Genomic DNA, 20,919 nt, shown 5'->3' with positions numbered 1-20,919 from the left:
GCTGGTTTTTAGAAAAACCCAGTTGAATCGGTCAAAATAAATCGGTTGAACCGGTTAAACTGAATAAAAACACAAGAAAAAAAACCATTTACATAATAAACTTTGATGATTTTTTTTTCCAAATCTATTTAGCGTTCTCTAAATAAAAATATATAGTAAATGTTATAAAGTTTTTTGATGTGGTTGTATTCATCTAAAATTATGTTTGGTTTCCATATTATATTTTATTTTCTTTTTGGCATATATGGATTGATGTAAAACATTAAAGCTTATGGTTATGTGTTTTTTTAATGTATTTGGATTCATTTACAACTTATTTTTATGTGTATTTTTAATGTTTGAACTTGTAAACATCAAATTCATAATTTATATATGTATGTAAGTGTAGGAAAATAGAAAAAACATGAAAAATACAGAAACCGGTTCACTCGGCGGTCGAACCGGGAACTGGTCACCATCCCGGTTCAATTAAAAAATCGGTTTTTAAAACATTGAATACATCAACTACAATGAATTATTTCCTAAATGAATCCCAAAAAATTTAGGATTACGTTATAGACTACGGAACAAATTGGATTTCAAATTTAATAAGATGTAATTATAGATGATATAGCAGACCTCGCAGAATAAAATGGGTGGGAAAAAAGTTACAGAGAAGTTGACACATGGAAAAGAATTGTTGAGAAGTTGACACGTGTTTTAGAAAATTATTCTTTTATTAGGTAGAAGATTTAACAGCATTAACATATTCCTGAATTGCAAATAAGTAACAATCCTAATTTACGAATTAGTAAAAGAAAAATGTAAAAGGGTACATATTTGATATGAACTAGAGGGGTTACCCGCGCGTTGCGCGGGGCAGAATGTCTTTGTTTTCTGAGACAAATAAAGAAGTACATTGCATAAATTGGTATCCAAATTAAAGTATGTTGCTATTCTGTGTAATTTGTCATCAATCGATGAATGGAAATGTAAGCAGAAATTGATAACTTAATTGGTCCTTGTGGAAGAATTATTTTATATAATGGTCGCTTTTGATAAAAAGATTACAGAGTTGGTTCTTATGATAAAAACAAAACATTACCAAAATGGTCCGTTTGTAGAAAAATATTAGAAAAATGGTCTGTATACATAAAAATATTACAAAATAGTCCATGTACACAAAAATATCACACAAATGACAAATGTGGTAGAGAAACATTACCGAATTTCTCTTTGTGGCATAAAAACATCACAAAATGGTCTTTGCTGCTGAAAATGACAACCGTAGAAAAACATTACAAAATTGGTCTATATACTGGAAAAGATTAGAGAATTATATTCTTATATCTTGCACTTAGCTCATTATTGGACTAAATGAAATAAATAGTGTAACACCCCAAAGTTTGGAAAGTCAAGAAAAGAAAGAAGACCTCAATTTTAAGAAGAGACTCGGCGAGTCCAAGGAGGGACTCGGCGAGTCCGAGCGGGATCCGGGTTGAGGTGTTAGCGACCGACTCGGCGAGTCGGCCAAGGAGACTCGGCGAGTTGGGTCTGAACGAGGAAAACCCTAAATCCGGGACTTGGAGCCTATTTAAGCGTCTCATTCTCTTTCTTAGGGTTCCTTTAGTGCCTCTTTACCCCCAGAACATCAACCCTAGCCGCCATATCCGTTTTTGAGCTAGATCTTGCATCAAAGAGAGCACTATAAGCGTGGAGAAGGAAGAAAAGCCTTGGAAGAGCAAGAAGGGACTGTAGATCCAAGATTGAGAAGACATTTCAGATCATTTGGAGGTAATAAGCTGTTGATTGGACTCCCTTTGTATATAGATCTATTCTTATGTGTGAGTTTTGGTCATTATTGGTATGTTTTGTAACCAATTCGGGTTGGAGGTTCAGATCTGGGGTTGCTACCTCAGATCCATGTTAGTTTTGGTCTTGAATCCCCTAAAGTATCAGCCCTTGGTATGTTGAGGAAGCATGTTTGCCATAAACCCTAGTTTAGTGTGTTTTGAGCATAGATCTCTCAATCTACACGTAAAGTTTGCCACTTTACGTGGGGAATAGGCCCTAGAAGTGTGGATCTATGAGTTGGAAGTTCTGTTTGGCTCGAAAAGCCACTGCATGGATTGAGGACTGGATAGACTCGGCGAGTCCTTCGAGTGGACTCGGCGAGTAGCTTGAAGATGAGGAGGAACTCGACGAGTAGGATGAACAGCTCGTCGAGTCGGTTGAAGTTAGGCATGGACTCGGCGAGTTGGATGAACAACTCGACGAGTTGGTTGAAGATTGTCTTGGACTCGGCGAGTCTGTTCTTGGACTCGGCGAGTCAGGTCGCGAAACCCTAAACCCTTTGAGTTGAGACTCGAATCAGTGAGTCGGGTGGTGACTCAGCGAGTTGGCCAGGTCAGGACTTGGAACTAGTGGGACTCGGCGAGTCATGGACTGACTCGGCGAGTCGGGTCGCGAATAAGAAAGTCCCTAAGCTTGTGAACTCGGCGAGTCTTTAGGAAGACTCGGCGAGTAGGGTTGACCTGGAAGGTTGACTTTGACCAGAATTGACTTAGTTGACTGTCAGACTAAGTGTTATATGTATATTGATAGCTCGGAGAGCTAGAGGAGCAGCGGTTCAGGGGATTGTCAAGTAGCAGCCAGAGGTTTATCAGCAGGGCTCAGCAGTTCAGGTGAGTTTCCTTCCAGTAGGAACGGGTCTAAGGCCACAATGCCGGCCCGTTTAACTAGCAGTAGTTTTCGGACTTTGATCTGATGCAGTAGTTAGTATGTTTGATGCCTTCGTGGCTCAGACAGGAATTATGTGTTATGTGTTCCGGGCTACGGCCCGATGTAGTATGCAGTATACGTGTGTTCATGCTAGTTGATATGTTTATGTTATGTTCTGCCCAGTTAGCCCGGACTTCGGTCCGATGCAGGGGGCAAGGCCCAGTTAGCCCGGACTTCGGTCCGATGCAGGGGACAAGGTCCCAGTTAGTCCGGACTTCGGTCCGATGCAGGGGGCAAGGCCCCAGTTAGTCCGGACTTCGGTCCGATGCAGGGGGCAAGGCCCCAGTTAGTCCGGATTTCGGTCCGATGCAGGGGACAAGGTCCCAGTCAGTTTCCGGACTTCGGTCCGATGCAGGGGGGCAAGGCCCCCAGTTAGTCCGGACTTTGGTCCGATGCAGTGGGCAAGGCCCAATATGTGCTTTATATGTTTTGTGTGATATGAGGTAGAGTGGGGGAGCTCACTAAGCTTCGTGCTTACGGTTTTCAGTTTTGGTTTCAGGTACTCGGTTCTCAAAAGAGGAGCTCGGGAAGATTGCAGAGCACACACCATAGTCAGTTAGCCTGGGAATGTTTGACTCTGATAATGATATTATGTTTTGAATTTAATACTCGGAAGTTATGTTTGACTTATGATACGTTTTATAAATCCAGTTTTAGTAATGTTTTAAAAGAAATTTTTAGTCGTGATTTTTGGGTCGTTACAAGTTGGTATCAGAGCCTTGGTTTGAGGGATTCGGGCGCACTCCTGAGTGTGTCTGAACTCAAACTAAGGAAGTGGTATATAGTTTCAAAAGAAAAATCGTAATTACAAAAGAATTTTGAGAAAAGAAAACAATTTTAGAAAAAGCAAAAAGAGTTTTGAAAAGAGAAAAGGGTGTGGTGCATGCAATCAGCCGAGCTCAAGTAAGTACTCCCAATTTACCCATATAAGTTATATTATGATTATCAGTATCGGTTTCAGTTTCAGTTTCAGTTCCAGCTTCAGTAGAACAGCATGCTAGAATAGGACTAAGGATCTAGGATGATGCCTTATGTGCCTGCTTTATGTGTTCAGTTTTATGAGAATTGCATGCTAGTATTGAGTAGACAGCAGTAGGATAGCCTGTTTAGGTTATGCCTGGTAGCACGAGCTTAACATTGTATGCTAGTGTAGTTTCTCGTTATGAGAATAGTTTTGCCTGAGTATGTCTCCTTTATCCGAATGCTGCTTGCTTTGTGCTTTGTGGGACTCTGAGTGATGAGAGTTAGCCATTAGGTGAATACGTTTCATCACATGTGATCAGGGTTGAATAATCTCAGAGTGTTGGATTTGGCCCTATTGCGCAGCTCTCGTTTGAGTCCAACCGTTGTAGGGACGAGTCTTTTACTTGAAGGATTATCTGAGCCTCGTCACATGTGATGGTATTCAGGTGGTGACTAATTGGCATTACTAGGAGGCCTTCAGCAGCTGAGGACTGTGTGGGTAGAGTCAGAGGTTCCCTAGGGCAAGCCTAGGATGAGAGTAGCAGAGATCAGTAGAAGAGTAAAGGGGACTGTGTGGAGTTGAGGTAACTCTTGAGGAAAGTATGGATAGATGTGGAAGGTAGTAGGGGCCCATACTACTGAAAGCAGAGGATCCGTACTCGATTCAAGAGGGGCCAAGACGAAACCAGGAATGGGGTAGTGAGTGAGAAATTCCTCAGCAGTAGTATGTAAATTGATCAGGATTTTGTTATATTTTCAGCATGGTGACGTTGCGCGAGATACCAGTTAGCAGTTCAGGTGTCGAGGAGGGGTCTGGCTCGGGCTTCAGAGCCGGGCAGCTTGATGATCAAATGAGGGATTTCATTTCCGCAGAGATTACGCGCAACATCATTGATCAGACTCCAGTGATTTTCGGTTCGGTTAGAGAGGCCATTGTGGAGCTCATGGACAGTCATCTTGAGGCCTTTAAGGCCGGGTTAGTTTCAGGACAGATTGGGGCTCGTCTAGGTCCCGAATCTTATGGAGTTCAGGGATCCATCAAGGAGGGAGATCCTATTTCTAGTTCCTGCCATCAGGGGGCAGGGGTGAGTGGGGAATTTTGTCTCCAAGAGAGACCATTGCATGATTGGATAGTTGAGGAAGTTTCGCGAGCCATTCGCGAGGATCTGCCCGACATGGTCGTGAGGATCACTGATAGATTGATAGCGAGGCTTCAGGATCAGACATCTGTTGTTCAGTTAGCAGGCGTTGTCGTTGGGGTAACGCAGGAGCGAGAGTCGGGCAGGGAGTCAGAAGGGAAAAGGAAAATTGATGAGACTCAGGTAGCCACAGGTTCGGGTAAGAGGCCCAAGGGTCCAGATTTGAGAACGAGGAACTATCAGAGCCGCAGTCGATGCGGGAAGTGCGGAAGGACGCACATGGGTGTGTGTAGGCGTAGGAGTGGTGGCGATGCTGGGTGTTTCAAGTGCGGCCAGATTGGTCATTTTAGCAGAGACTGTGTTGTTACCATCGCCCAGGGGCTTGATCCGTTATGTTTCCATTGCAGTCAGAGGGGCCACAAGAAGGGCCACTGTCCGAGTTTGTATCCAGCAGGGCAGGTGCCAGCTCCTGCCCTTGGGACTTCGAGTACCGCCAGCAGTTGTCGAGGCCCGGCAAGGGTGCCTACGGCTCAGAGCCGAGTTTTTCGGTAGATTTCAGCAGGGATTTGAGCAGCACGGAGTAATGAAGGTACGTAACTTTTGTTTTTCTGTCAGCTTATGTCATGATTATATTGTTATGGTTCTGCATCAAATTGGAGTATAAGTGTTGTGTTATAGTGTGGCTTGCTTGTGATCATGTTATATGCCATTTGCATACCTCGGATAATTGGTTGGTAGTTAGGGGATGTGCTCTTATGGAGAAGGTTTCGGAGGATGCAGTAACTGTAGCATGGTTGAGAGAGAGATTCGGTTCGTTTCACTAGTTCGGAGTGGTTAGTGATTGGGATGGATTGGTTAAATTCCTACCTGGCAGGCTTGGGTTCCCTAGTAGATGTTCCAGAATGGTAGTGAAGATCAGGATCTCTTTTGAGTGTGAAGCAGCAAGGGGTAAGCAGGATTGAAGTGGGGGAGAACCCTCCGAGTATTCATGGATAAGAGACACGTAGACCCAGAATGAGTGCGCAGCCTCCGAGAAGAAATGGTAGTAGCACAGTGATGGATGGATTGAGAAGTTCAGAATTGGGAGTTCGAGAACTTTTCCCAGCAGTTAGTTCATGTAATCGAGATGGTTAGAAGCTGGTTGGGAATCCAGGAATGGAGGACCACCTGTCGGACGCATGAGAGTCGGAATGAAGATCTTGAGAACGGGTAGCAAGAGATGTTTTCGTATTGGTAGCCAGTGTCTGAGGTGGCATGCAGGTTGCGTAGATTCAGGAGTTGGGAGGGTGGAAACTTCCCAACAATAGCTTCTTGTATCCGGATTAGTAAACGGTTGGTTTGGGAACCAAGCCGAAGGATTCCTCGACGAAGCGCTAAGTATATCAAGGATGTAAGATGTAGGGGATGATGCAGAATTCAAAGTCTAAGGACTGTCTTTTTTAGAAATCGGGATGAGGAATCACTAGCGGGACTAGGGATAGTCAGGATGTTCTCGAGATAGTGGTAGTAAGTCTGCGGGGGTAGCCGTAGCATTCACTAGCAGTCAGATAGCAGTAGTAGTGTTGTAAGTCTGCGGGGGTAGCCGTAGCATTCACTAGCAGTCAGATAGCAGTAGTAGTGTTGTAAGTCTGCGGGGGTAGCCGTAGCATCCACTAGCAGCCAGATAGTATTAGAGAGTTGTAAGTCCGCAAGCGTAGTCGCAGCCTTTTATCAGATTGGTAGGTAGCATGAGCGCGTGTTAGATGCGGGAAAGCAGTTGTACCCACCAGATCGGGTGTAGCAGTGAGGATATGGGAATCCACGGGTTAGCTTTCGGATTTCCCAAAGGGATCAGTTACGGCTAAGTTAGCAATTTGGGCTTTGGATCGTCACATCAGTTATGAGATCAGAGTCGCAGTGGACCGTTGGGGTTCGGGTATGTTGTGGGCTACAGTCAGTCTGGGAGCCAATATGTTGTTAGTTGTGGAATTGATGATGTCAGGATGTGACGTATGGATCCGATCGGTTGGATCGGAAGGTTGCGAGAGCCACAGTGACAGAATAGCTAGTGGAAACTAGTCCTAGAGGAAGATTTCGTTCAGAAGTCGTGGAAGAGACTAAGTGAGGAGTCCCTTGACTCCACAGTTGGGTTGGAGTTCAGTGTTTGGAAGGGTTCAGGGTTCTGGGTCAGTATTGTTTTTGCGTTGGGATGCAAGTGCTGACGGTATAGTTGGTTGATTTGGAATTGGCAAGTCCCTCTCAGCAGGATCAGTTGAGCCTTTTGCCGAGTATAAGTGATTTGTAGGGATGGCTAGGCAGGTAGCTTTTCATTCAGGAGGAAAGGCTCGAGTAAGTAGGAGATGAGTAATCAGGTGGGATAAAAGCAAGCTGGTTCCAGCAGCATCGTTTCGGTATGAGCGGCAGGATGGATAGAACAGTTATAGATAATCGAAGTATCTTTAGGAGTCGCTGGAAGAGACTAGGAGTTTGCGATGGAGTGTAGTGACCGGTGGGAGTCCGGTAACTCAGATATAGGGAGATTGGTTAGACCAGAGTAGTCTCAGTACATCCGGTAGGCGGATGGGAGGCAGCAGGATTTTTAGTCGGAGGAAGTAACGTTGAGGAGATTATGGGAAAGAGAAGGATTTAGTATGTTCTATCGGTAGTGATCGGCACTGTGAGTGGCCGGAGTGATGGGCAAAAGGGTGAGGGATTTTCCAGACAAAGAGTTGGAGGTAGTTCGCAGGCAGTTGATCATAGCAAACTTCGAGGACGAAGTTTAGTTTAAGTGGGGGAGAGTTGTAACACCCCAAAGTTTGGAAAGTCAAGAAAAGAAAGAAGACCTCAATTTTAAGAAGAGACTCGGCGAGTCCAAGGAGGGACTCGGCGAGTCCGAGCGGGATCCGGGTTGAGGTGTTAGCGACCGACTCGGCGAGTCGGCCAAGGAGACTCGGCGAGTTGGGTCTGAACGAGGAAAACCCTAAATCCGGGACTTGGAGCCTATTTAAGCGTCTCATTCTCTTTCTTAGGGTTCCTTTAGTGCCTCTTTACCCCCAGAACATCAACCCTAGCCGCCATATCCGTTTTTGAGCTAGATCTTGCATCAAAGAGAGCACTATAAGCGTGGAGAAGGAAGAAAAGCCTTGGAAGAGCAAGAAGGGACTGTAGATCCAAGATTGAGAAGACATTTCAGATCATTTGGAGGTAATAAGCTGTTGATTGGACTCCCTTTGTATATAGATCTATTCTTATGTGTGAGTTTTGGTCATTATTGGTATGTTTTGTAACCAATTCGGGTTGGAGGTTCAGATCTGGGGTTGCTACCTCAGATCCATGTTAGTTTTGGTCTTGAATCCCCTAAAGTATCAGCCCTTGGTATGTTGAGGAAGCATGTTTGCCATAAACCCTAGTTTAGTGTGTTTTGAGCATAGATCTCTCAATCTACACGTAAAGTTTGCCACTTTACGTGGGGAATAGGCCCTAGAAGTGTGGATCTATGAGTTGGAAGTTCTGTTTGGCTCGAAAAGCCACTGCATGGATTGAGGACTGGATAGACTCGGCGAGTCCTTCGAGTGGACTCGGCGAGTAGCTTGAAGATGAGGAGGAACTCGACGAGTAGGATGAACAGCTCGTCGAGTCGGTTGAAGTTAGGCATGGACTCGGCGAGTTGGATGAACAACTCGACGAGTTGGTTGAAGATTGTCTTGGACTCGGCGAGTCTGTTCTTGGACTCGGCGAGTCAGGTCGCGAAACCCTAAACCCTTTGAGTTGAGACTCGAATCAGTGAGTCGGGTGGTGACTCAGCGAGTTGGCCAGGTCAGGACTTGGAACTAGTGGGACTCGGCGAGTCATGGACTGACTCGGCGAGTCGGGTCGCGAATAAGAAAGTCCCTAAGCTTGTGAACTCGGCGAGTCTTTAGGAAGACTCGGCGAGTAGGGTTGACCTGGAAGGTTGACTTTGACCAGAATTGACTTAGTTGACTGTCAGACTAAGTGTTATATGTATATTGATAGCTCGGAGAGCTAGAGGAGCAGCGGTTCAGGGGATTGTCAAGTAGCAGCCAGAGGTTTATCAGCAGGGCTCAGCAGTTCAGGTGAGTTTCCTTCCAGTAGGAACGGGTCTAAGGCCACAATGCCGGCCCGTTTAACTAGCAGTAGTTTTCGGACTTTGATCTGATGCAGTAGTTAGTATGTTTGATGCCTTCGTGGCTCAGACAGGAATTATGTGTTATGTGTTCCGGGCTACGGCCCGATGTAGTATGCAGTATACGTGTGTTCATGCTAGTTGATATGTTTATGTTATGTTCTGCCCAGTTAGCCCGGACTTCGGTCCGATGCAGGGGGCAAGGCCCAGTTAGCCCGGACTTCGGTCCGATGCAGGGGACAAGGTCCCAGTTAGTCCGGACTTCGGTCCGATGCAGGGGGCAAGGCCCCAGTTAGTCCGGACTTCGGTCCGATGCAGGGGGCAAGGCCCCAGTTAGTCCGGATTTCGGTCCGATGCAGGGGACAAGGTCCCAGTCAGTTTCCGGACTTCGGTCCGATGCAGGGGGGCAAGGCCCCCAGTTAGTCCGGACTTTGGTCCGATGCAGTGGGCAAGGCCCAATATGTGCTTTATATGTTTTGTGTGATATGAGGTAGAGTGGGGGAGCTCACTAAGCTTCGTGCTTACGGTTTTCAGTTTTGGTTTCAGGTACTCGGTTCTCAAAAGAGGAGCTCGGGAAGATTGCAGAGCACACACCATAGTCAGTTAGCCTGGGAATGTTTGACTCTGATAATGATATTATGTTTTGAATTTAATACTCGGAAGTTATGTTTGACTTATGATACGTTTTATAAATCCAGTTTTAGTAATGTTTTAAAAGAAATTTTTAGTCGTGATTTTTGGGTCGTTACAAGTTGGTATCAGAGCCTTGGTTTGAGGGATTCGGGCGCACTCCTGAGTGTGTCTGAACTCAAACTAAGGAAGTGGTATATAGTTTCAAAAGAAAAATCGTAATTACAAAAGAATTTTGAGAAAAGAAAACAATTTTAGAAAAAGCAAAAAGAGTTTTGAAAAGAGAAAAGGGTGTGGTGCATGCAATCAGCCGAGCTCAAGTAAGTACTCCCAATTTACCCATATAAGTTATATTATGATTATCAGTATCGGTTTCAGTTTCAGTTTCAGTTCCAGCTTCAGTAGAACAGCATGCTAGAATAGGACTAAGGATCTAGGATGATGCCTTATGTGCCTGCTTTATGTGTTCAGTTTTATGAGAATTGCATGCTAGTATTGAGTAGACAGCAGTAGGATAGCCTGTTTAGGTTATGCCTGGTAGCACGAGCTTAACATTGTATGCTAGTGTAGTTTCTCGTTATGAGAATAGTTTTGCCTGAGTATGTCTCCTTTATCCGAATGCTGCTTGCTTTGTGCTTTGTGGGACTCTGAGTGATGAGAGTTAGCCATTAGGTGAATACGTTTCATCACATGTGATCAGGGTTGAATAATCTCAGAGTGTTGGATTTGGCCCTATTGCGCAGCTCTCGTTTGAGTCCAACCGTTGTAGGGACGAGTCTTTTACTTGAAGGATTATCTGAGCCTCGTCACATGTGATGGTATTCAGGTGGTGACTAATTGGCATTACTAGGAGGCCTTCAGCAGCTGAGGACTGTGTGGGTAGAGTCAGAGGTTCCCTAGGGCAAGCCTAGGATGAGAGTAGCAGAGATCAGTAGAAGAGTAAAGGGGACTGTGTGGAGTTGAGGTAACTCTTGAGGAAAGTATGGATAGATGTGGAAGGTAGTAGGGGCCCATACTACTGAAAGCAGAGGATCCGTACTCGATTCAAGAGGGGCCAAGACGAAACCAGGAATGGGGTAGTGAGTGAGAAATTCCTCAGCAGTAGTATGTAAATTGATCAGGATTTTGTTATATTTTCAGCATGGTGACGTTGCGCGAGATACCAGTTAGCAGTTCAGGTGTCGAGGAGGGGTCTGGCTCGGGCTTCAGAGCCGGGCAGCTTGATGATCAAATGAGGGATTTCATTTCCGCAGAGATTACGCGCAACATCATTGATCAGACTCCAGTGATTTTCGGTTCGGTTAGAGAGGCCATTGTGGAGCTCATGGACAGTCATCTTGAGGCCTTTAAGGCCGGGTTAGTTTCAGGACAGATTGGGGCTCGTCTAGGTCCCGAATCTTATGGAGTTCAGGGATCCATCAAGGAGGGAGATCCTATTTCTAGTTCCTGCCATCAGGGGGCAGGGGTGAGTGGGGAATTTTGTCTCCAAGAGAGACCATTGCATGATTGGATAGTTGAGGAAGTTTCGCGAGCCATTCGCGAGGATCTGCCCGACATGGTCGTGAGGATCACTGATAGATTGATAGCGAGGCTTCAGGATCAGACATCTGTTGTTCAGTTAGCAGGCGTTGTCGTTGGGGTAACGCAGGAGCGAGAGTCGGGCAGGGAGTCAGAAGGGAAAAGGAAAATTGATGAGACTCAGGTAGCCACAGGTTCGGGTAAGAGGCCCAAGGGTCCAGATTTGAGAACGAGGAACTATCAGAGCCGCAGTCGATGCGGGAAGTGCGGAAGGACGCACATGGGTGTGTGTAGGCGTAGGAGTGGTGGCGATGCTGGGTGTTTCAAGTGCGGCCAGATTGGTCATTTTAGCAGAGACTGTGTTGTTACCATCGCCCAGGGGCTTGATCCGTTATGTTTCCATTGCAGTCAGAGGGGCCACAAGAAGGGCCACTGTCCGAGTTTGTATCCAGCAGGGCAGGTGCCAGCTCCTGCCCTTGGGACTTCGAGTACCGCCAGCAGTTGTCGAGGCCCGGCAAGGGTGCCTACGGCTCAGAGCCGAGTTTTTCGGTAGATTTCAGCAGGGATTTGAGCAGCACGGAGTAATGAAGGTACGTAACTTTTGTTTTTCTGTCAGCTTATGTCATGATTATATTGTTATGGTTCTGCATCAAATTGGAGTATAAGTGTTGTGTTATAGTGTGGCTTGCTTGTGATCATGTTATATGCCATTTGCATACCTCGGATAATTGGTTGGTAGTTAGGGGATGTGCTCTTATGGAGAAGGTTTCGGAGGATGCAGTAACTGTAGCATGGTTGAGAGAGAGATTCGGTTCGTTTCACTAGTTCGGAGTGGTTAGTGATTGGGATGGATTGGTTAAATTCCTACCTGGCAGGCTTGGGTTCCCTAGTAGATGTTCCAGAATGGTAGTGAAGATCAGGATCTCTTTTGAGTGTGAAGCAGCAAGGGGTAAGCATGATTGAAGTGGGGGAGAACCCTCCGAGTATTCATGGATAAGAGACACGTAGACCCAGAATGAGTGCGCAGCCTCCGAGAAGAAATGGTAGTAGCACAGTGATGGATGGATTGAGAAGTTCAGAATTGGGAGTTCGAGAACTTTTCCCAGCAGTTAGTTCATGTAATCGAGATGGTTAGAAGCTGGTTGGGAATCCAGGAATGGAGGACCACCTGTCGGACGCATGAGAGTCGGAATGAAGATCTTGAGAACGGGTAGCAAGAGATGTTTTCGTATTGGTAGCCAGTGTCTGAGGTGGCATGCAGGTTGCGTAGATTCAGGAGTTGGGAGGGTGGAAACTTCCCAACAATAGCTTCTTGTATCCGGATTAGTAAACGGTTGGTTTGGGAACCAAGCCGAAGGATTCCTCGACGAAGCGCTAAGTATATCAAGGATGTAAGATGTAGGGGATGATGCAGAATTCAAAGTCTAAGGACTGTCTTTTTTAGAAATCGGGATGAGGAATCACTAGCGGGACTAGGGATAGTCAGGATGTTCTCGAGATAGTGGTAGTAAGTCTGCGGGGGTAGCCGTAGCATTCACTAGCAGTCAGATAGCAGTAGTAGTGTTGTAAGTCTGCGGGGGTAGCCGTAGCATTCACTAGCAGTCAGATAGCAGTAGTAGTGTTGTAAGTCTGCGGGGGTAGCCGTAGCATCCACTAGCAGCCAGATAGTATTAGAGAGTTGTAAGTCCGCAAGCGTAGTCGCAGCCTTTTATCAGATTGGTAGGTAGCATGAGCGCGTGTTAGATGCGGGAAAGCAGTTGTACCCACCAGATCGGGTGTAGCAGTGAGGATATGGGAATCCACGGGTTAGCTTTCGGATTTCCCAAAGGGATCAGTTACGGCTAAGTTAGCAATTTGGGCTTTGGATCGTCACATCAGTTATGAGATCAGAGTCGCAGTGGACCGTTGGGGTTCGGGTATGTTGTGGGCTACAGTCAGTCTGGGAGCCAATATGTTGTTAGTTGTGGAATTGATGATGTCAGGATGTGACGTATGGATCCGATCGGTTGGATCGGAAGGTTGCGAGAGCCACAGTGACAGAATAGCTAGTGGAAACTAGTCCTAGAGGAAGATTTCGTTCAGAAGTCGTGGAAGAGACTAAGTGAGGAGTCCCTTGACTCCACAGTTGGGTTGGAGTTCAGTGTTTGGAAGGGTTCAGGGTTCTGGGTCAGTATTGTTTTTGCGTTGGGATGCAAGTGCTGACGGTATAGTTGGTTGATTTGGAATTGGCAAGTCCCTCTCAGCAGGATCAGTTGAGCCTTTTGCCGAGTATAAGTGATTTGTAGGGATGGCTAGGCAGGTAGCTTTTCATTCAGGAGGAAAGGCTCGAGTAAGTAGGAGATGAGTAATCAGGTGGGATAAAAGCAAGCTGGTTCCAGCAGCATCGTTTCGGTATGAGCGGCAGGATGGATAGAACAGTTATAGATAATCGAAGTATCTTTAGGAGTCGCTGGAAGAGACTAGGAGTTTGCGATGGAGTGTAGTGACCGGTGGGAGTCCGGTAACTCAGATATAGGGAGATTGGTTAGACCAGAGTAGTCTCAGTACATCCGGTAGGCGGATGGGAGGCAGCAGGATTTTTAGTCGGAGGAAGTAACGTTGAGGAGATTATGGGAAAGAGAAGGATTTAGTATGTTCTATCGGTAGTGATCGGCACTGTGAGTGGCCGGAGTGATGGGCAAAAGGGTGAGGGATTTTCCAGACAAAGAGTTGGAGGTAGTTCGCAGGCAGTTGATCATAGCAAACTTCGAGGACGAAGTTTAGTTTAAGTGGGGGAGAGTTGTAACACCCCAAAGTTTGGAAAGTCAAGAAAAGAAAGAAGACCTCAATTTTAAGAAGAGACTCGGCGAGTCCAAGGAGGGACTCGGCGAGTCCGAGCGGGATCCGGGTTGAGGTGTTAGCGACCGACTCGGCGAGTCGGCCAAGGAGACTCGGCGAGTTGGGTCTGAACGAGGAAAACCCTAAATCCGGGACTTGGAGCCTATTTAAGCGTCTCATTCTCTTTCTTAGGGTTCCTTTAGTGCCTCTTTACCCCCAGAACATCAACCCTAGCCGCCATATCCGTTTTTGAGCTAGATCTTGCATCAAAGAGAGCACTATAAGCGTGGAGAAGGAAGAAAAGCCTTGGAAGAGCAAGAAGGGACTGTAGATCCAAGATTGAGAAGACATTTCAGATCATTTGGAGGTAATAAGCTGTTGATTGGACTCCCTTTGTATATAGATCTATTCTTATGTGTGAGTTTTGGTCATTATTGGTATGTTTTGTAACCAATTCGGGTTGGAGGTTCAGATCTGGGGTTGCTACCTCAGATCCATGTTAGTTTTGGTCTTGAATCCCCTAAAGTATCAGCCCTTGGTATGTTGAGGAAGCATGTTTGCCATAAACCCTAGTTTAGTGTGTTTTGAGCATAGATCTCTCAATCTACACGTAAAGTTTGCCACTTTACGTGGGGAATAGGCCCTAGAAGTGTGGATCTATGAGTTGGAAGTTCTGTTTGGCTCGAAAAGCCACTGCATGGATTGAGGACTGGATAGACTCGGCGAGTCCTTCGAGTGGACTCGGCGAGTAGCTTGAAGATGAGGAGGAACTCGACGAGTAGGATGAACAGCTCGTCGAGTCGGTTGAAGTTAGGCATGGACTCGGCGAGTTGGATGAACAACTCGACGAGTTGGTTGAAGATTGTCTTGGACTCGGCGAGTCTGTTCTTGGACTCGGCGAGTCAGGTCGCGAAACCCTAAACCCTTTGAGTTGAGACTCGAATCAGTGAGTCAGGTGGTGACTCAGCGAGTTGGCCAGGTCAGGACTTGGAACTAGTGGGACTCGGCGAGTCATGGACTGACTCGGCGAGTCGGGTCGCGAATAAGAAAGTCCCTAAGCTTGTGAACTCGGCGAGTCTTTAGGAAGACTCGGCGAGTAGGGTTGACCTGGAAGGTTGACTTTGACCAGAATTGACTTAGTTGACTGTCAGACTAAGTGTTATATGTATATTGATAGCTCGGAGAGCTAGAGGAGCAGCGGTTCAGGGGATTGTCAAGTAGCAGCCAGAGGTTTATCAGCAGGGCTCAGCAGTTCAGGTGAGTTTCCTTCCAGTAGGAACGGGTCTAAGGCCACAATGCCGGCCCGTTTAACTAGCAGTAGTTTTCGGACTTTGATCTGATGCAGTAGTTAGTATGTTTGATGCCTTTGTGGCTCAGACAGGAATTATGTGTTATGTGTTCCGGGCTACGGCCCGATGTAGTATGCAGTATACGTGTGTTCATGCTAGTTGATATGTTTATGTTATGTTCTGCCCAGTTAGCCCGGACTTCGGTCCGATGCAGGGGGCAAGGCCCAGTTAGCCCGGACTTCGGTCCGATGCAGGGGACAAGGTCCCAGTTAGTCCGGACTTCGGTCCGATGCAGGGGGCAAGGCCCCAGTTAGTCCGGACTTCGGTCCGATGCAGGGGGCAAGGCCCCAGTTAGTCCGGATTTCGGTCCGATGCAGGGGACAAGGTCCCAGTCAGTTTCCGGACTTCGGTCCGATGCAGGGGGGCAAGGCCCCCAGTTAGTCCGGACTTTGGTCCGATGCAGTGGGCAAGGCCCAATATGTGCTTTATATGTTTTGTGTGATATGAGGTAGAGTGGGGGAGCTCACTAAGCTTCGTGCTTACGGTTTTCAGTTTTGGTTTCAGGTACTCGGTTCTCAAAAGAGGAGCTCGGGAAGATTGCAGAGCACACACCATAGTCAGTTAGCCTGGGAATGTTTGACTCTGATAATGATATTATGTTTTGAATTTAATACTCGGAAGTTATGTTTGACTTATGATACGTTTTATAAATCCAGTTTTAGTAATGTTTTAAAAGAAATTTTTAGTCGTGATTTTTGGGTCGTTACAAATAGGTATGGTACCTGCACAAAAGCTTCATTCCAACCTCCACGGCCGAACCCGAATCAAATTTCTGAAAAGGACTATGATATACATTGAAAATTTACTTTTTTGCCATTTTGCAAAACTAAATACTTACAAAAACTTATCCACAAAAATGATTACTGTTAGAATCCAATCCCTGCAACACATTTTCAATAAAAGTTAGGAGTACATCTCATATTCCATATCTAGCCACCAAAAAGTTGCACCCTTTTTTAACTTTAGTTACTAAAATTGCATCACTTCCTTTGAAATAATTCTAAATTTACCAAACTACCCTTCACCATATGCAACATAACAATAGCAAGAGGGACAAAAACCCACCAAAAAGTCAATAAGAATCCTGATCAAAATAATTAAAACTTCGTAAAATAATTAGAGAAAGGGTAATATAGTCATTTTACTTAGAACATGGACCAAAATCATTAGGATACTTCGAACTCACTAAAACATTACCAGAAACCTTAAATGAGAACCAATTGAAAATTATGTTTCCCCAACAAAATTTTATTCAGCCTGATGGATCTAATAATGTCCTGTGCCCCTGTCATAACAAACAGTTTAAAATAATTATTTAAAAAAATACAGTTGTAGTATAAGAATATGATGATTTAATCTATGGAGTATTACCTCCATGATTTCACATAAGGGTTGATGAATCCGTCGTTGATAAGCCTGTGGAAATCAGTAGTTGATAAGGATGTGGAAGTCGACTGCTATCACAAAGATTTTCCAAAGTCCATAGTAGGGCGGAATTATAAACCGGGGTTTGTGGATTCCAATTGTCGCCATTCCTCCAAACCCCAAGTGAAGAAAAACATAAAAGTCTTATAAGTTTTGATTTTTGGATGGGTTGGAGGGAAACATGTATGTTTTAAGCTATAGTTTCCACCTTCTACACCCATTATAAGCATTGTAAATCATAAAGTTTTTTGCTTTTAAATCAACTGCTTAAAGGAATTTGTCTTCTTTACTAAAGTTAACATGATACCAAATCTGGTTTGAAAATCAAAATATTGGTAAGGAAAAAAAATATATTAAAAATAAATAAAAATTTGCATCAAATTATAATTGACAGTCAACAATGCTAAAGCAATTGCATTTGGTCCCTCATTGATTTCAGTCATGTAACATGCTTTTAAATTATCAATGTATTTGTATTTGTCATGCTAAAAAGGATGTTAAATAAATAATTACCAATTTACCCTTATGCCTTCAACACTTAAACGGAATCCCTGGTGTAATAAACTCACCCCCATGACTTTTATCTCCACTTACTATCAGATGTGGTAACCCATCAGATCCATACAATAATCCCTTTCTTTCCATAGTCATCAAATCTACACCACAAAAAAACAATTTCATCCCCAATTAAGAAATGGGTTGTCCTAAAATTCGAATTGAAGTAATAAATCTAATTTAAGAAACATAGAAGTCATTATAAACATACAAAAGTTACCTGCATCTCAATAGAAAGCATAATCTTTGAGAATGGATGCCAATCGGCCTTATATGTTTGCCAAAAAAATTTGTCTATATAAATCTGTCAAAGTCAAACAATAACACATTTAACTGAACATTTTTTACAAAAAAAAAACAAAACAAAACAAATACAATTTTAGATAATAAGCTCAGGAAGAATGACATGTACAAATATGCATAATTCCAGAATTTTAAAAGTCAATACAAACTTGACCATTTTCTCTTGTTATAGGGTACTCCAAGTGATATTGATATTTCAGTTTAACGCAAATGTGAAAACACTATGGAAGAAGTGAGCTCTTAGATGGTTATAATTTTAGATAACACGCTCAGGCAGAATGACGTGTACAAATATGCATAATTACAGGTATTATTTATGTAGTTGTACATGAATAATACAATTAGGTCTTCAAAGAACTAAGACTTCATAATCTTAATTATTTAAGATGAAGCGTAAAATGTTCAATGGTTTAACCTTAGGATATGCAGACTCTAAGAACCTAAAACGCTTAAACTTTCATGTCTAAAAGAAAACACAAAAAGTATCGAACTCCATCACTGTTATAACCGAAACACAATATTAGATTCCTTAAAAAGATGAAATTAACAATGTAATTACTCATAAAAATTTACCTTCAACTATGACTTTGGGCTTTTTGAATAAAAAAGTCCTTCATCATCCACCTTCAATACTTCCTCAATTTATACCTATAGATATCAAAATCTTGATTGACAATTGACTGTTGGCATGTGCAAAATCAAAATTGACTCCTCGTCTTCTCTACTATCAGATTCATCCTTGTGTTCAGTGCGTAAATTGACAAGTTTGAACAACTAAAATTCAGATTTAAGCTCTTTTCTATATTAGATTCATCACATCAAGTTGTACCTGAGCAAGTTATGAGACAGGGTTTGAGGATATAACAGAGGCAAGTTAGATGCCTCAACAACTTTCTCAAGCTAAAAAAATAACAATAAAGAACACATTTATCATTGATAATGTTCCCTAATAGTAATTAGTTACTTTTCAATGCCTCAACAATTATACTAGGTCCTATATGCATTACCAGATGAAATAACATTTATATTTCGTTGTTTATTTTTTACAAATCTGTTTTATAAAATTTTATGTTGATAAAAAGGTCCCTCCTTACGCTTACCAAATGCATAACATAAGAATTTTCCCATATCTATGTTTAAAATCTTAAATCCATATAGAATGGGGATATAACCACAAAGCCTTAATAAGAAAACAATGAAAATACAATATTTTAATAAAAGGATGAGCAAATTCAAGGATTCAATTAATATCCTTCATGTACAAAAAAACATATTCATTGATTCTAATAGTACATAATAACCAACAGAACAAAAGGATGTGGATAAATGAGAAATCAACCTACTATTAAGATGTACTCACTTTCTATATATAATCATGGCAAAACCAGTTGCTAACTGAGTATAAGCTCTCCATCTTTCATATACCCCTTTCTGTAATTATTTTTCTCCGTATTAAGCACCCTTTACATGTGCCTTATTCACTCCTGATCAAAGTTTTAAAGGGGGTTTTCTTCCTATTTTCCCATTAAGTCCTATATGAGTTAAGTAGTTGAACGGGTAACGATGAAAGACCATTTTACCCTTACCTTCATTGATAAATAAAATTAACTGAACTCACCGATAGAAGGTAAAACTGATAACTCCATTTTACCAAATTTGAAAGGTTCGAAACTAATTTCACAAATACACAACAGAATTGTCTATTATATTAGAAAGGGCCACATTTGAGAAAGTTAGTAGTTATAACAGAAATCAAATTTAGGGTAAAATTAATACCACTTGCATTCAATCATCTTCTCTTTGTACATAGGTGTCGATAACTGGTACCGCAAATACATTGTCAACTTGTGGAGTACCCAAAAACAATTTCAAGACAGTAAATCATCATCTAATTTTGAGACTCACAAATCGACCGCATAAATGATGTATTAATCAGGGGTGCGATTTACTGAACTTATCTTCTTCGTCTCGTTCATATCGTCTTTCTCTAACATCACAAACATGAAGTGAGTTTCCAGGTGAAACCTTTTGAATTTGAGGTGTACAATCCCATAAACCCGAATCGGATGAAACTCCTGCCCAATCCAACCAGTCAAAACCTCACTCATATAAAACGAAATGCACCAAATTGAAAAAAAAAACCCAATAATCAATTTACCTAGAAGGAGAAGGATCAAGGAGGCAGTTAGCGGAAACAGAATATGGAGATACCGGTCGAGACAACATAGAGATGATGATCTACAGTCAATAACGGTCGTTGTATGTAGCGTTTTTCGATTTACAAATGAATAGGAGAGCATGAGAGGTATCAGTTAGCCCAATTAAACCCTTGAAGTCTCGATTCAGCACATACACATAAAGAAACATACGTTAATACGTATGTAGGCTGGTGGACCGTTGTTGTTCCCTGTAGTCAGCCGATTGTACCAGGCGATGAGAAATCATCGCTCAATTTTGGAAGCAATCCTGGAATTCTTCATTTTTCAACGATGGGGTTTCAATTTGTTAACATGGTCGTAAGAAGGGGAAAGTGGAAGGAGTCAGTGGAGAGGAGTAAAGGTATCCAACTATTTGAGGCGGTGCTTTTACCAGACAGAACAATCGAGAGAATGAAGAAAGACTAAAAAGATGAAGAGTCGATTAGATGGGGATTTCCAAAGGGTCTGCTAGCAAGATCTAAAATTTTAAGGCGGTTCTCCTACTCAACAGATTAAGGGTAGGGCACGAAACAAATACGAATCTATGATGCGGTGGTCGATTGGTAAACATTTGAGAGTTTTGGAGGATTAAGTCGGTTCCCCTACTCAACAGATTTGGCACCATCGAACCATCCTCCCCACCTCCCTGATCTGTTGCGTTCGTGCTCCTCATCAGTGTGCGAATAGAGGATCTGCTAAGAGAAACCTTGTGGAAGGATGGAGATGAAGAAGCGGTGGGAGATAAAAGGAAGACGGTGGAAGGATCAAGAAGACGGTGGAAGGATCAGGATACCTTTAACATATAACCACGGTGGAAGTAAGTCCCAAGCTACAGTACCCTGGTCAGGTACTGTAGCTAAGAATGGAGAAATTTAATATATATATATATATATATATATATATATATATATATATATATATATATATATATATATATATATATATATATATATATATATAGAGAGAGAGAGAGAGAGAGGTGGGTTCAATTGAGAAAATAAAAAAGGTTGAGAATTGGGGAATCATTCTCAGCCACTCATTTAATCTAAGCATAAAAAGACATGGTGGCAAACTTGTAAATATGTTAATAACATTCAATGTCAAATACGTAACTATAGAGAATTCGATAACAGTTCGTT

At 43.3% G+C, this 20,919-nt stretch overlaps 1 long non-coding RNA gene across 4 annotated transcripts; it reads right to left on the bottom strand.

Annotated features, from left to right (window-relative positions):
* Positions 1-1,098: 1,098 nt before the first annotated feature.
* LOC111918527 (uncharacterized) lies at positions 1,099-20,635 on the bottom strand. 4 transcript variants are annotated; one of them, XR_008231755.1, is made up of 7 exons: positions 19,741-20,635; positions 19,359-19,657; positions 18,156-18,411; positions 17,500-17,583; positions 16,671-17,380; positions 16,022-16,584; positions 1,099-1,251 (listed from the first exon to the last, which is right to left on the bottom strand). It is a non-coding gene; the product is annotated as an uncharacterized LOC111918527 (long non-coding RNA). The 4 variants fall into 4 exon arrangements; XR_008231756.1 differs by lacking the exon at positions 1,099-1,251 and having other exon boundaries at positions 16,090-16,584; positions 16,671-16,834; positions 17,238-17,380; XR_008231754.1 differs by lacking the exon at positions 1,099-1,251 and having other exon boundaries at positions 16,090-16,584; positions 16,671-16,715; positions 17,238-17,380.
* Positions 20,636-20,919: the final 284 nt, after the last annotated feature.

The sequence above is a fragment of the Lactuca sativa genome, chromosome 4, assembly GCF_002870075.4.
Source record: "Lactuca sativa cultivar Salinas chromosome 4, Lsat_Salinas_v11, whole genome shotgun sequence".
Lineage (NCBI taxonomy): Eukaryota > Viridiplantae > Streptophyta > Magnoliopsida > Asterales > Asteraceae > Lactuca > Lactuca sativa.
This window is presented reverse-complemented; position numbering and strand designations above follow the sequence as displayed.